General features: G+C 42.7%; 1 long non-coding RNA gene across 1 annotated transcript; it reads right to left on the bottom strand.

The window, feature by feature from the left end:
- Positions 1–1,499: 1,499 nt before the first annotated feature.
- On the bottom strand, positions 1,500–11,215 carry LOC142786812 (uncharacterized). Its single transcript, XR_012889166.1, has 2 exons — positions 11,040–11,215; positions 1,500–2,150 (listed from the first exon to the last, which is right to left on the bottom strand). It is a non-coding gene; the product is annotated as an uncharacterized LOC142786812 (long non-coding RNA).
- Positions 11,216–14,854: the final 3,639 nt, after the last annotated feature.

Below are 14,854 nucleotides of genomic sequence, written 5' to 3'. Positions count from 1 at the left end.
GTGCTTGTAGAAAAAGAAAGACATTGACAGTTGTGCATGTGTCATGAAGCACAATGAAATAGATGAAAAAGAAGAACTCTCTTGCGCGTTCTATTAAAAGAACCTACCTGCTTTTGGTGTCTCAATTTCTGCGGCAAGACCTCTGTTTTGACTTCGTGACACTGGTGGAGGTGCTGGAGCCTACACACTAAACCAAATCTGACCCTTAAGGGTGTAAATGAGCTTGTCGCCAGACGAACACCCTTTGCTCCCTATTGGGTGTTCAAAAAAGGGTGCTAAGAAAGGGTGCAGAGCTAAGCACCCTTAGGAACAGGGTGCAGAGCAAAATTTTTGAAGGGTGTAATGAGTGCACCTTTTAAAAAAAGGTGCTGTGATGTCATAACACCCTTTGAAATGGGTGCTGGAAGGGTGCTCCAAATCGACGTACCAGTGGGCCAAATCTAGGATTGATGCTGGAGATGGCTAAAAATGCAGATTGCTGTATACTCTGTAGACCATGCTGAGTGACAGCCCACATACGGTTTGTTAGTACTTGAACACATGTACTAAGTCGTCCATTTCACCCTGAACACGTGCACCATGCACGCGGCCGGCCCTCCACAGAGTGCCTTCCACAGGCGCTTATTAAACTAGCACTGAAACACAGTGACAGCTCTAGGTGGCGCTTTTGCATCATCGTCTTTTAAAACACAGTGTCTCTGCAGTGAAGCTACTGGTAAGTTGGCTCCAGTGTTTTGCTTTCTCTATGTGTAGGCAAATAGAGAATCCCGCACTCTTATCGAGAAGTGCTGCAATTGTGCCTTACCCTGTCCAGGTGCTGTTCCTTGGGTTTTCGTTTTTGGTTGCTCTGGATAGAACAAGTGGCACTTCTGAAGAACAGTGTCGAATTTTAGATAAGCTTGTACTGTTGCAAGAGCAAAGTTAGCTTCACCACAAAGGAAGCGTGATTTGGCGAAGCCGCCGTTCTCCAGCAGTCAACAATGTGGAGGCCCACTTACAGCTGTCTGTACGTTTGTGTACTAGTTACCAAAGTGCCCTCGAGAAGCGCTCAGCAGAGTGCCGGATGCATGGTGAAATGTTCACGGTGGAAGTAGACAATAAGTAAATATATACCTTAAAGCAAGCTATATTGAATAACTATGTGGGTTTCAATATTCATGGAATTGATCCCAGAGTGCGTATATGGCCTGTGCTACCTATTTGTGGTCCAGAATGAATGTAATCTATTCAAGGCCCCTTGCTGCACACATGCATGCACAATTTATGGATACTTGGTCACCATACAGACATGCATGCCTGCAAATTAAAATTCACAAGTTTCGAATACTGGTGATTATTTCAAATGCCATATACTCACTTTGAAAGACACACAGATAATATGCACTAAATACAGAACCTTACCACATTGCGCTCTTTTAAATTATGTGTAGCAGACGTGAGCTTTTATGCATGTGAGAATGCAAGATATTAGGCCCCAACAAAAATTTATGACAAATAAATTAACATGATGGAAATAGTCACTATTTTATTGTACATAGCATACAACCGAAAAAGATTGACAATAGTAAACATGAGCTATGACCTTCTGCATAAATTGTAATGGTGAGATCTTTGTGAGTGAGGATCAATCTTCTGTTTTTCAAATCTTTTTTCTTACGAGTAGACATCTTTTTTGTGACGAGACTTCTTTTTTAACTTTTAACATTCTTACTTCCCTCCTTGCATAGTAGGTAACAAATAAGTTATTTAGAACAAAAAATTTTAGTTAGAGGCACCAGCAGTCCAAAGGCGCTTATTGAGGGTGTTGCCAGTGCCCACAAAATTGAAAAAGAAAATAGATAGGAAAGTAGGTGTGTGGTAAAACATGTGGGCTTATATTACATGCTTTAGTCATCATGCTAAAAGCCTTGACTACAAACTTGCTCAAGGCTTATTTACAGCTCTCCCTTTATATATGTGTGTGTGTTTCTAAACTTGTGCGTTACAAAATCACAAATATTGACAAAGTAATGCAAGTGGTGTTGGATTAATATAATGTGATCATTCAAACACTTGCACAATCCATCTTCAGCTGCCCAGGCGACTTTGGTTCCTTTTACAAAAGTGTGGTCAGGGCGCTCCATCTCTACAGCACATCCGCACCAGGAAGCCTAAAATAAAGACAGAAGTAATCACTAAGAGTTTTACAAGACAGACTGTCCAAGATACAATATGCTTTGTCATGCTGGAGTGTTCTTAGTTCTATGTGAGTAGAAGTCAGCATCAAAATTCGCTTTGTTTACAATGGAAAAATGCTTGTTTGAGGTCCCCCAGGAAAAAATCTGTGTAAACAACTTGACAGTACCTGGGGGCCTACAGAGGGTAGCACGTACAACAGATTTTACATACAAAAACAAACAGTATAGTAGGAAGGAAATATATACAAAAGAAACATCTGAGCGATGATTCAGCATGATGAACACGTGAAACATATGTTAGGTTTGATTAAAAAAGCTATTCATCAAGTAATTGCGCACATCCGATTTGAACAAACCGAATAAGGCACTGAAGTTAATTAGGGTTTTTAAAGAATTGTAAAGTCCCAATAAACAATATTCTAGTCTAGCTCTACAATAGTGTGTCATCTATGTAGTACTTGTATTTGCCTGTTAGGTATGCCGTAGTCATGAACATATTCAATTTTCCTAATACCTAAAACTTAGTATGTTGCAGTCCAGCTGTTCATGTTCAATAAATAATAGTTTATGGTAACATTTAGGTTACAAAATTGATGCTAAAAATTTGGCAGACCCCAAATACTTTGGGAATCGATTTTATGCGAAACACGCATAACATGTATTTTAATTTTTTATTGAGCGATCTTATGAAGTGGAGCTCAATATAAGTACAAATTCTCGCACACACATACGTTAAACAGCCGCATATGTTTCATTTGTTATGGGGGATGTCACACCTTTGACAACATCAGCAGTTATTTGCTGTTTCGTAACGATGCCAACAGAAACATGGATATTAGCCACACTAGAAGTGGTAGGCTGGTATGAAGCACTGGTGTTTGCACTGGCACTCGCGACGATGGTAGCCCTCAACACTGCTACACAAATACTTCACAGGATGGTGCCTGACAACAATTGACTTTGATTTGACCTCACGGCTGCATCATAGGAGTGCACATGTAATAGTTATAAAATTTGATAGCCAGTACTCCAACGACAGTTGATGTTACACAAACAGTTGAGACTATTTAGAAAGTATAACCGAAGCCGGGCATGGCTCTGTGGTAGAATACTTAATTACCAAGCAGAATACTAGGTTTCAATTCCTGCTAGGACACTTGACTTTATTCTTTGCATTCATTTGGTCAATGCTGCCAATGTCAGCTTTTTAACATGATAGCGTGTAAGAGCTCGTGTCGCAGAAAACCCGCATCTGCCCCGTTGGGTGTGAGCGAAAAATCGTCTGTGCATCTGTGACCGATAAATCAAGTTACCTGGTTTCCAGAAACTCAAAATTCCTACTTATGACCTAATGGAGGCATGCTAATTGCTGCAAAACAAAATGCCCAAGTCGTACTACTAGACACTCAACACAGGGCTTAACACACGGAAGTCTATTGACATCGGCCAAAAATTAACGTTAGATGTACAGCGCTATTCCTTTTCCCCATTTCATGAACTACACAATGCCATGATAATTGTACCCTGGTATTTTTGGTGGGCTATATCGCACAAAAAATACAAAGATTATGTCAAAAGAATGGCATCAAATTTTACCGAAATGTCGTCGAAATAGAGACACAGGCTACTAGTCTTATTTATAATGCTAAGAGCATTTAAGGTAAAGGCATTGAATATAGCTGGTGGCCTTTTTCACTATCTAGGTATCAATTTCTCACTATCTAGGTATCGAAATTCTGCCATGTCAGTCATAGTTTACTGACATTGCAAGCTCAAGAAAAGTGTGGCTCTGAAGGCATCAACACAGTGTTTCGCCAAATCTTCTAAGAAGGCAGTCTTTAAAATTGCTAATGTTTCCAATTTTTTTTTTGCTATAAATTTCATGCCTTGCATCCAAATGAACCTCCATCCTACTTGTTTTTTTTTTTTGCATTCGTGCTCTCACTAACTGCTTACCTTGTCTTGTCAAGTGTTCGTTGACATAAATAGGACTACTTGATCTAAAAGGAAAGGCCACTGTAGACAGACGTAAGTTTTTTGTATTATCCAGAACATTTCATTTGAAACATCGTTCATAATGCACTACTATTTTTTTCAAACTAGGCTTGTTTGTTCCTACTCTCTCTGCAGTGTCAATATCATCACGAGTAATGGTTTTTCCATCTCCGCCCAAAAATTTCGGACAGCGTCAAAAGGAAACCCTCATATGAGACGCCTTTGATGTCAGATAGTTCAACCTTGAATACAGTGTAAATTCTTAAATTTTCATCTGAAGTTGCTTATTTTCACCTGGAAGTTTTTTGTGCCTGTTTCAAGGTGCGACAGGCTCTTCATGCAAAGCCTTTATTTCTAAAGAGAGCGCGTCGACACTGTCACCACCTTTGTTCCACACTTCTTGAAGGACAAAAGTTCAGTATGAATTTTGTGCTTGAAATCTTCTGTTTACCATGACAAAGAATTCACAGGAAACAGTACTCTTGCTTGGCAGTAGTGCATGCAGTAATACTAACACAATAAAGCAAGAAATAAGTGTCTCATCTGTGCAAAAATAATTTTGGTAAGCACTGCGAAGACCACACACACTGCTGCCAAACTGAGGAGGATATGGAGAGTACTTCATATAATGAGGCAGCGTCCAGTAGCTTGGTGAGGCACAGCGCATAAGCAGGGTGAACAGAGCTGATGCTTGAAACAATGGTTCAGAGTTCGCTGGTGCTTGGGCTCCTCGACCTTGTCAGGAAATTTCCTTGAGCAGCCTCACTCAAATGAAATGACAGACCGTGCCGAATAATTTCTGCCCCAGTGCAAAAAAATTATTTTAGTGAGGTTTGTCTAGACTGCATGCGCTGCTTGCCAAATTGCAGTGAATGGCTAGAAACGCATGGCCAACATATATTTAGTGGCACGCAACTGAGAAATACAAAAAGGGCATGCTGCAGTATAAATACAACGAAAAACATGCTGCTGCAGAGCTTTTCATGTCGATGTCATACATGTGAATTTTCTTTCACCTTTATAGCTCACTCATCCACGAAGATGAAGTTAGAACTTTTAGATGAAGACACCCCCTTTTAGCTGTATCGACTGCACGTAATTAAGAGATAAGCATGCGTGAGTATTCTGTTGCCTGCAATCAATAAAGTCTGCTCTTGAAGCTGACCAAATATATGCACGAGTGCATCCATAGAGGCACATTTGCATTTCTGTAGTTATGATACCCATGTGATGTGTTTCTTAAGTAAATGCCATGCAATATGCACCATATGAATAATTTAGTCCGTAAAATTGCAATACCACTGCATATACATGTCAGTATGCGCATATGCATCCACAGCAGATAAACCATAAAATTAAAGCAATACTGACACATGAATGTTTTACCAAGGTAGTGGAGGGCTCCAGAAATTTCGACCACCTGGGGTTCTTTAACGTGCACACAAATCTGAAAACACAGGCCTACAGCATTTTCACCTTTATCGAAAAAGCAGCCAGCAAGGCCGGAATATCATCCTGCGACCTTCGGGTTAGAAACCGAGTACCTTAGCGACTAGACCACTGCGACAGGACTTCAATCTCCCTGTTCCCCCGTGTAGGGTGATAGACCATCTTTGCTGGTCTGGCTAACCTCCCTGTCTTTCCTTCTCTACCATTTATTCTCATGAGTTCAACGAATGAAGCTTCCTTCAAACGGCTAACATTCGGACGTTTATAATTTGCCTGAAATTGAGTTCACTAAATTAATATTGTGTGCTGCTTTATAGTGATCATTGATCTAAATTGTTCTAGTTGGCTAAAAAGGCAATACTCCTCACTTCTAATTAAACAGCACAAGCTGTCTGACCATAGGGGAGGAAAAGTGGAAACGCTTCTGCAAGTGGCAAGCTTCTGCAATATTGACTGGCAACCAGGATCTCAGACACTGCAGATAGCTACATAACAATGGTTTCCCAACATGACGTAAAGGCAGCGGAATCACATATTGCCTAACCTGCTTCATTATGATAACGATGAGGGCATAACGTTATTGGCCTCTGTATGCTAATAACAATTTAACTTGCTTATCATGTGACATTAACATTCAATATGACGTCATGAATCTTGCATCCTACCATGTGGTCTAAGTACCAACAAGGCGGTTTTAGTGACGTCGGTGCAAGGCAATAAACAACAATCACTCAGACGTTTATAATTTGCCTTAAATTGAGTTCACTAAATGAATATTGTGTGCTGCTTTATAGTGATCATTGATCTAAATTGTTCTAGTTGGCTAAAAAGGCACTACTCCTCACTTCTAATTAAACAGCACAAGCTGTCTGACCATAGGGGAGGAAAAGTGGAAACGCTTCTGCAAGTGGCAAGCTTCTGCAATATTGACTGGCAACCAGGATCTCAGACACTGCAGATAGCTACATAACAATGGTTTCCCAACATGACGTAAAGGCAGCAGAATCACATATTGCCTAACCTGCTTCATTATGATAACGATGAGGGCATAACGTTATTGGCCTCTGTATGCTAATAACAATTTAACTTGCTTATCATGTGACATTAACATTCAATATGACGTCATGAATCTTGCATCCTACCATGTGGTCTAAGTACCAACAAGGCGGTTTTAGTGACGTCGGTGCAAGGCAATAAACAACAATCACTCAGACGTTTATAATTTGCCTTAAATTGAGTTCACTAAATTAATATTGTGTGTTGTGTGCTGCTTCATAGTGATCATTGATCTAAATTGTTCTAGTTGGCTAAAAAGGCACTACTCCTCACTTCTAATTAAACAGCACAAGCTGTCTGACCATAGGGGAGGAAAAGTGGAAACGCTTCTGCAAGTGGCAAGCTTCTGCAATATTGACTGGCAACCAGGATCTCAGACACTGCAGATAGCTACATAACAATGGTTTCCCAACATGACGTAAAGGCAGCAGAATCACATATTGCCTAACCTGCTTCATTATGATAACGATGAGGGCATAACGTTATTGGCCTCTGTATGCTAATAACAATTTAACTTGCTTATCATGTGACATTAACATTCAATATGACGTCATGAATCTTGCATCCCACCATGTGGTCTAAGTACCAACAAGGCGGTTTTAGTGACGTCGGTGCAAGGCAATAAACAACAATCACTCAGACGTTTATAATTTGCATTAAATTGAGTTCACTAAATTAATATTGTGTGTTGTGTGCTGCTTCATAGTGATCATTGATCTAAATTGTTCTAGTTGGCTAAAAAGGCACTACTCCTCACTTCTAATTAAACAGCACAAGCTGTCTGACCATAGGGGAGGAAAAGTGGAAACGCTTCTGCAAGTGGCAAGCTTCTGCAATATTGACTGGCAACCAGGATCTCAGACACTGCAGATAGCTACATAACAATGGTTTCCCAACATGACGTAAAGGCAGCGGAATCACATATTGCCTAACCTGCTTCATTATGATAACGATGAGGCCATAACGTTATTGGCCTCTGTATACTAATAACAATTTAACTTGCTTATCATGTGACATTAACATTCAATATGACGTCATGAATCTTGCATCCTACCATGTGGTCTAAGTACCAACAAGGCGGTTTTAGTGACGTCGGTGCAAGGCAATAAACAGCAATCACTCAGACGTTTATAATTTGCCTTAAATTGAGTTCACTAAATGAATATTGTGTGCTGCTTTATAGTGATCATTGATCTAAATTGTTCTAGTTGGCTAAAAAGGCACTACTCCTCACTTTTACTTAAACAGCACAAGCTGTCTGACCATAGGGGAGGAAAAGTGGAAACGCTTCTGCAAGTGGCAAGCTTCTGCAATATTGACTGGCAACCAGGATCTCAGACACTGCAGATAGCTACATAACAATGGTTTCCCAACATGACGTAAAGGCAGCGGAATCACATATTGCCTAACCTGCTTCATTATGATAACGATGAGGCCATAACGTTATTGGCCTCTGTATACTAATAACAATTTAACTTGCTTATCATGTGACATTAACATTCAATATGACGTCATGAATCTTGCATCCTACCTTGTGGTCTAAGTACCAACAAGGCGGTTTTAGTGACGTCGGTGCAAGGCAATAAACAACAATCACTCAGACGTTTATAATTTGCCTTAAATTGAGTTCACTAAATGAATATTGTGTGTTGTGTGCTGCTTCATAGTGATCATTGATCTAAATTGTTCTGGTTGGCTAAAAAGGCACTACTCCTCACTTTTACTTAAACAGCACAAGCTGTCTGACCATAGGGGAGGAAAAGTGGAAACGCTTCTGCAAGTGGCAAGCTTCTGCAATATTGACTGGCAACCAGGATCTCAGACACTGCAGATAGCTACATAACAATGGTTTCCCAACATGACGTAAAGGCAGCGGAATCACATATTGCCTAACCTGCTTCATTATGATAACGATGAGGCCATAACGTTATTGGCCTCTGTATACTAATAACAATTTAACTTGCTTATCATGTGACATTAACATTCAATATGACGTCATGAATCTTGCATCCTACCATGTGGTCTAAGTACCAACAAGGCGGTTTTAGTGACGTCGGTGCAAGGCAATAAACAACAATCACTCAGACGTTTATAATTTGCCTTAAATTGAGTTCACTAAATTAATATTGTGTGTTGTGTGCTGCTTCATAGTGATCATTGATCTAAATTGTTCTGGTTGGCTAAAAAGGCACTACTCCTCACTTCTAATTGAACAGCACAAGCTGTCTGACCATAGGGGAGGAAAAGTGGAAACGCTTCTGCAAGTGGCAAGCTTCTGCAATATTGACTGGCAACCAGGATCTCAGACACTGCAGATAGCTACATAACAATGGTTTCCCAACATGACGTAAAGGCAGCGGAATCACATATTGCCTAACCTGCTTCATTATGATAACGATGAGGCCATAACGTTATTGGCCTCTGTATGCTAATAACAATTTAACTTGCTTATCATGTGACATTAACATTCAATATGACGTCATGAATCTTGCATCCTACCATGTGGTCTAAGTACCAACAAGGCGGTTTTAGTGACGTCGGTGCAAGGCAATAAACAACAATCACTCAGACGTTTATAATTTGCCTTAAATTGAGTTCACTAAATTAATATTGTGTGTTGTGTGCTGCTTCATAGTGATCATTGATCTAAATTGTTCTGGTTGGCTAAAAAGGCACTACTCCTCACTTCTAATTGAACAGCACAAGCTGTCTGACCATAGGGGAGGAAAAGTGGAAACGCTTCTGCAAGTGGCAAGCTTCTGCAATATTGACTGGCAACCAGGATCTCAGACACTGCAGATAGCTACATAACAATGGTTTCCCAACATGACGTAAAGGCAGCGGAATCACATATTGCCTAACCTGCTTCATTATGATAACGATGAGGCCATAACGTTATTGGCCTATGTATACTAATAACAATTTAACTTGCTTATCATGTGACATTAACATTCAATATGACGTCATGAATCTTGCATCCTACCATGTGGTCTAAGTACCAACAAGGCGGTTTTAGTGACGTTGGTGCAAGGCAATAAACAACAATCACTTGGTGAACATTATTTTTGATATTATTCAATTGGTCTGATGCGTACAACTTCAAAAAACGGCAGTTTAGATTTGTTCATTCTTAAATAAATACAATGTCTAAGTTTGCATGTCAGCAGCAACATATGCACGCCTTTGGCACGCATACTGTGATGTATAACCTTATTGTGTTTTGAGCAATAAATTAAGCATTCATACACTGCACATATCACAGGTCACTTGTAAATCTGCAGCGAGGTCATAAAGAATTTATATCAGATAAAGCGTTACACTTGTATTCGAAAGTGTCATTGGAAGTTTTGGTAGAACTTAGTTTTAGAATGTTTGTACACGTATAGGTACTCGGCAAAGTTTTAACTCCAAATCGGGCTGCAGCGCCCACAATTCTTTTACAAACCAGAAGAATGCAATGATATGTGAACAGGGAGGAACAAGCAGTACCACCAAAATTTCACTCGAACGAGTAAACTACTGCTCAACCTAGCACTTGCACAGCTAAGGTACGGCTATTCGGCCACTCATAGAGAAAATGTATTGACCCAGGCGTAATTGCACGCTTTGAGAACCGCACCTACAGCACGCTGTGTCAAGTTTACGCACACCTAATTAAACTGAATATTATGGTAATTTAATATTATACGTGTCCGGTGGATGAAAACACATTTGGTCACACAGGAAAACACATCTACCTTATAGTAGTCACACATATTTAATGATCATGTAGCTGTTGAAAAGAGGACGCGTAACATATAAAACTTTCTTCATATACTTCTTTGCACAGAAAACGAACAAGGCCGCGTAAATACCAACGCGGACACCACGTTATTCTTCTCCATTCTTCTAAATTAAATACGCAAAGATCTAATTCAACGCGAATCGCCGGAATACTCCAACGCACGCGACACACAGACGACGCTTACGGCTTCCATGCGCAGTCCCCGAACGGCGTCTGACGGCATTGCAAAAATATAGTGATTCATAGCGTGAAGAGCATCGCCCGCCGACTCACATCCACACAGCGCACATTGCTTTAACCTCCTTCGCCACAGAAAAAAATCATCCGCGCGTAACGTCCCTGAGCTTAGACTTGAGCCTAATGAAATCAGACACGCCAGCAGGCTCGCTACGTTAATAAAAACTCACTTATCGTCTACCAGCTAGAAAAACCTTAGTTCACAACGTTATTATACTATAGCGCTTTCGGTGTTAACCGCGGGAAGAGCCGAGGACGCGAGCGGAAGCCTGGATCGGGCACGCCGCGGCCTGGCCGGAGAAGCTAAAAACAAAGCGTCGACAGCGTAAACATCCACCTACCTTTTTAGTTTGGCCAGCGCTCGACGGTACAAAGTAGCCGGTCCTCTCTTGAATATAGTGCATCTTCGTAACAAGCAGCACCGACAGAACACGAAAGACAGCGCAAGCACACTTTGAACAACATAAAAAATCGACTTTAAACACTCGGCACACGGCCGTTGCGGCTTTCAGGAAGATATCGCCATTTCTGTCCTGCTGACACCACCGATCCGCATTTGCGCACATAATTTTTTATATGATAAATAAATAGATTATTTCTGCTTAAATTTTAAGTTAAAAATGGTAAAAATAGAAGATACGCTAGTGTGTATGGCATAGAATATTTTTTTTATTTTTGAAAATGACAAAATCACATAACGCGTAATTGCGCACAATTTGAAATGTGAAAAGCGCGCGAAATTTGAAACGTTCGCTTGCTTGTGTATTTCTTATACCGATACCTTGTTAACATCTGTACACTATTTGAGTGGTTAAGCTGGCTGTTAAAAACAGTGTTAAAGCGGTTGTATATTAGTACAAAGTACAGGCAGCTAGCAAAATTTGTCACAACAAAATAAGCGTATTAGTTGGCAAACAATATTTTAGCTGTCTTTAGTGAATTTTTTAGGAAAATGTTTTAGTCAAGGCTCATTTTAACTTGTTTTGAAGAATATTTCTATGAACAAAATCAAAAAAGCGTTTCTTTAATGTTATAATATTACAACGTCAAAGTCCATAGCCCGCCATAAAAATTGGTAACACGTGTCAACTGATACATTGTAAGGTTAACAAATATTTGTACAACACAAAAACTATTTTATCTACCACGGTCTTGTATGGTTTGTATTTCTTTGCATTAACAAATGTATGATTTATATATACTGTCATGGTCGAAGCTTTGTTTTCATTGTTAGGCGCAAACGAGGCCGTCAGCTCTATATGTGTAAGTCACAATCCTGTTGTAGCTCTACAAGCTGCGTACTCCGCCATTGGCTAGTGAGCTTGTAGCGCATGACTTGGTCAGCGCCGGCCGTGATGCGACGAGAAAAAGGCAGCAAGAATGCAAGAACCAGTGCAGAACTTACGTTGAGCCGGGCACTATCGCTATTCAGATATCCGTTACTGCGGTGGGGCTATTAATGAGACCATGGTGTCTAACCAGTAGACATCTAAAAGCTGTTGGTTATGCTCTATGACAACGTTACTCACAAAGCTTTGTCAGTGACCGTGCACCCTAATGGGTGCTCATCAGCACCCATTAGTTGTTGCACCCTTTTTGCACCCATGTTTCCACCCTTTTGATGTGTTCACCTTTTAGGTTCCGCTTGTAGGGTGCTGAGACGCGAATAGGGTGCTCAAAGGGTGTGCTTAGGGTATCGGCACCCTTTTGACACCCTCAAGGGTCAGAATCGGTTTACTGTGTACAACCTGATGCAGGACAGTCTTGCTCGGACCCGTTCACCTAGTCCAGAGACTCAGCCCCTCGTCACGACTCCAGTGCACCGATTCAGTCGGCGCCTACTAGGCCTAAGTCCAGAGTCCGCACCTGTTCCGCCTCTTTCCAGCATGGCAGCTCCTACGACATCCACGGTTATCCCGCCATCGCAGACCACTCTTCCTTCGCAGGTAACTCTTGAACATCCTCGCGTTCCTGAAGTTTTCCGTGAGGAAGAGTACGAGGATGTTGAGGACTGGCTCGAACAGTTCAACGGGTCGCTGTATCCAACCACTGGAGCGAACAGCACAAACTTGGCCGTGCATATTTCGCACTGGAAGATAGCGCTCGCACGTGGTATGAGAACCGCGAGGCTACATTCCAATCTTGGGAACACTTCGGCGAAAGCTCCTCGCTACATTATTGAACTCGGACCGACGGAATCGCGCACAGCAAGTGATTGAGGCGCGCGTGCAAAAACCCAATGAAACAGCTGCCATGTACGCAGAGGGTATGATCCGTCTGTTTCGACGGGCTGATCCTGACATGCCCGAGGCGAAGAAGGTGCGTCACCTTATGCAAGGTGTTAAGGAACAAGTGTTTGCGGGCCTCGTACGAAATCCACCTAAAACAGTAGATGAATTCATAAGAGAGGTGACAGTCATCAAGTGCGCACTGCAACAACGACGTCGACACTTTGACCGCCTGCAGAACCACACGGCAGTAAGTGCTGCAGCTCAGAACACTGCCGTATGCGAAAGTTCCCTGCGACGAATGATTTGGGAAATACTGCATGAGGAACTTCGGGCCCTCTGCATTCCCCCTGCCCAACCGCCAGTCGCATCTGTTGCCGAAATCATCCGCCAGGAGTTGAGGCAAGCCATTACACCACCCGTGCCAAGTCCTGAGCCACATCCAGAGAAATACGCTGATGTGGTCCGTCGTCCTCCACCTACATTTGTGGCGACGCCCTTCCAGCCACGACCCGCTGCCGTACCTTGGTGGCAACGGGATTCTACAAGACGACCACCAGTTCGCCGAACTGACTTGTGGCGCATGGCCGACCGTCGACCTATTTGCTACCGCTGCGGAGAACCCGGTCACATTGGCCGCTATTGCCGTCACGGCGATTCTGGTTTCGGGAACTTTTCTCGTCTCGCTTCTTTCCGCTCTGAAGACCGTCGTGCCCACGATGCCGAACAACTATCGCCTGCCCAAGCAACCCCACCGCGTCGCTGGCGATCTCCATCACTTGCGCGTCACCCTGACTTCCCTCAGAGCTACGTGGACGTCACGAGAGGCCGTTCGCCTAGCCCGCGCCGGGAAACTAACTGATGCGACCTCGGGGGGCAAGGTTGCCAATCGTCGAGACACTGAAAAATTCTCCCAATTATCGAAAGAAAATATGACGACAACGACGATGAATGCCACGACGAATAATAATGCCAATGAAGTTGTACGTGCCGATCTGAGCATTCTCATTGACGGACATCATGTTACAGCACTGGTGGACACTGGCGCCGACTTCTCGATCATGCGACAAGAGCTCGCCGACCGGCTTAGAAAGGTCAAGACACCGTGGACAGGGCCGCACATAAGTAGTGATGGTGTTCAGCTGATGACACCCACGGGTAAATGCACCACTAGACTTCGCATCTGGGATTCTAGCTTCGTGGCCACTTTCGTCCAGTTGCCAGGCTGCTGTAAAGAGTTAATTTTGGGCATGGATTTTCTCCAAGATCATGGCGCTATTATCAACATCCCTCAACGTATGGTGACGTTTTGCGCACATCCTTATGCCGACAACAGCAGTGAAGAACCACGCGGCCGTTCGCGAATAGCCGACGATGTGACACTCCCACCGAGATCCTGCTGCCTTGTGTCGGTGTCCAGTGGGTGTCCTTGCTATAAAGATGTGATAGCAGAGCACATAGTCGCTCTTTTGTTCACGCAAGGCATTTCCGTCGCGAGGGGCGTCCTGGCGCTTACTGGTAGACAGGCAGAAGTGCTACTCACAAACTTCAGCAACGAGCACCGTCAAATCCAGAAGGGTACCGCAATTGCCTACTACAAATGTAGACCAAGCCGGGGATTGTTTTACCTTGCAACCAGATGACGCGGCTGTCCCCGCTTCGGCAACTTTGTCGGTGGATATCTGCTCTACGCTACCGCCCTCTGATAAGAAGCGCCTGCTTGAACTTATACACCAATTGGAAGACAGCTTGTCGCGTACGTCAAAGGTCCAGCAAACACCATTGACCAAGCACCGCATCATTACTGAAGACAACACGTGACTGATTCGGCGAAACCCCTACCGTGTGGCTCCGAAAGAGCACGAGGAGATTCAGAAGCAAGTACACAAGATGCTCGCGGATGACGTCATACAACCTTCGAAAAGTCC

This window comes from Rhipicephalus microplus, unplaced genomic scaffold, assembly GCF_043290135.1.
Source record: "Rhipicephalus microplus isolate Deutch F79 unplaced genomic scaffold, USDA_Rmic scaffold_32, whole genome shotgun sequence".
In the NCBI taxonomy this organism is placed as follows: Eukaryota; Metazoa; Arthropoda; class Arachnida; order Ixodida; family Ixodidae; genus Rhipicephalus; species Rhipicephalus microplus.
Note: the sequence above shows the minus strand (reverse complement) of the source record. Positions and strands in the feature narration are given on the sequence as shown.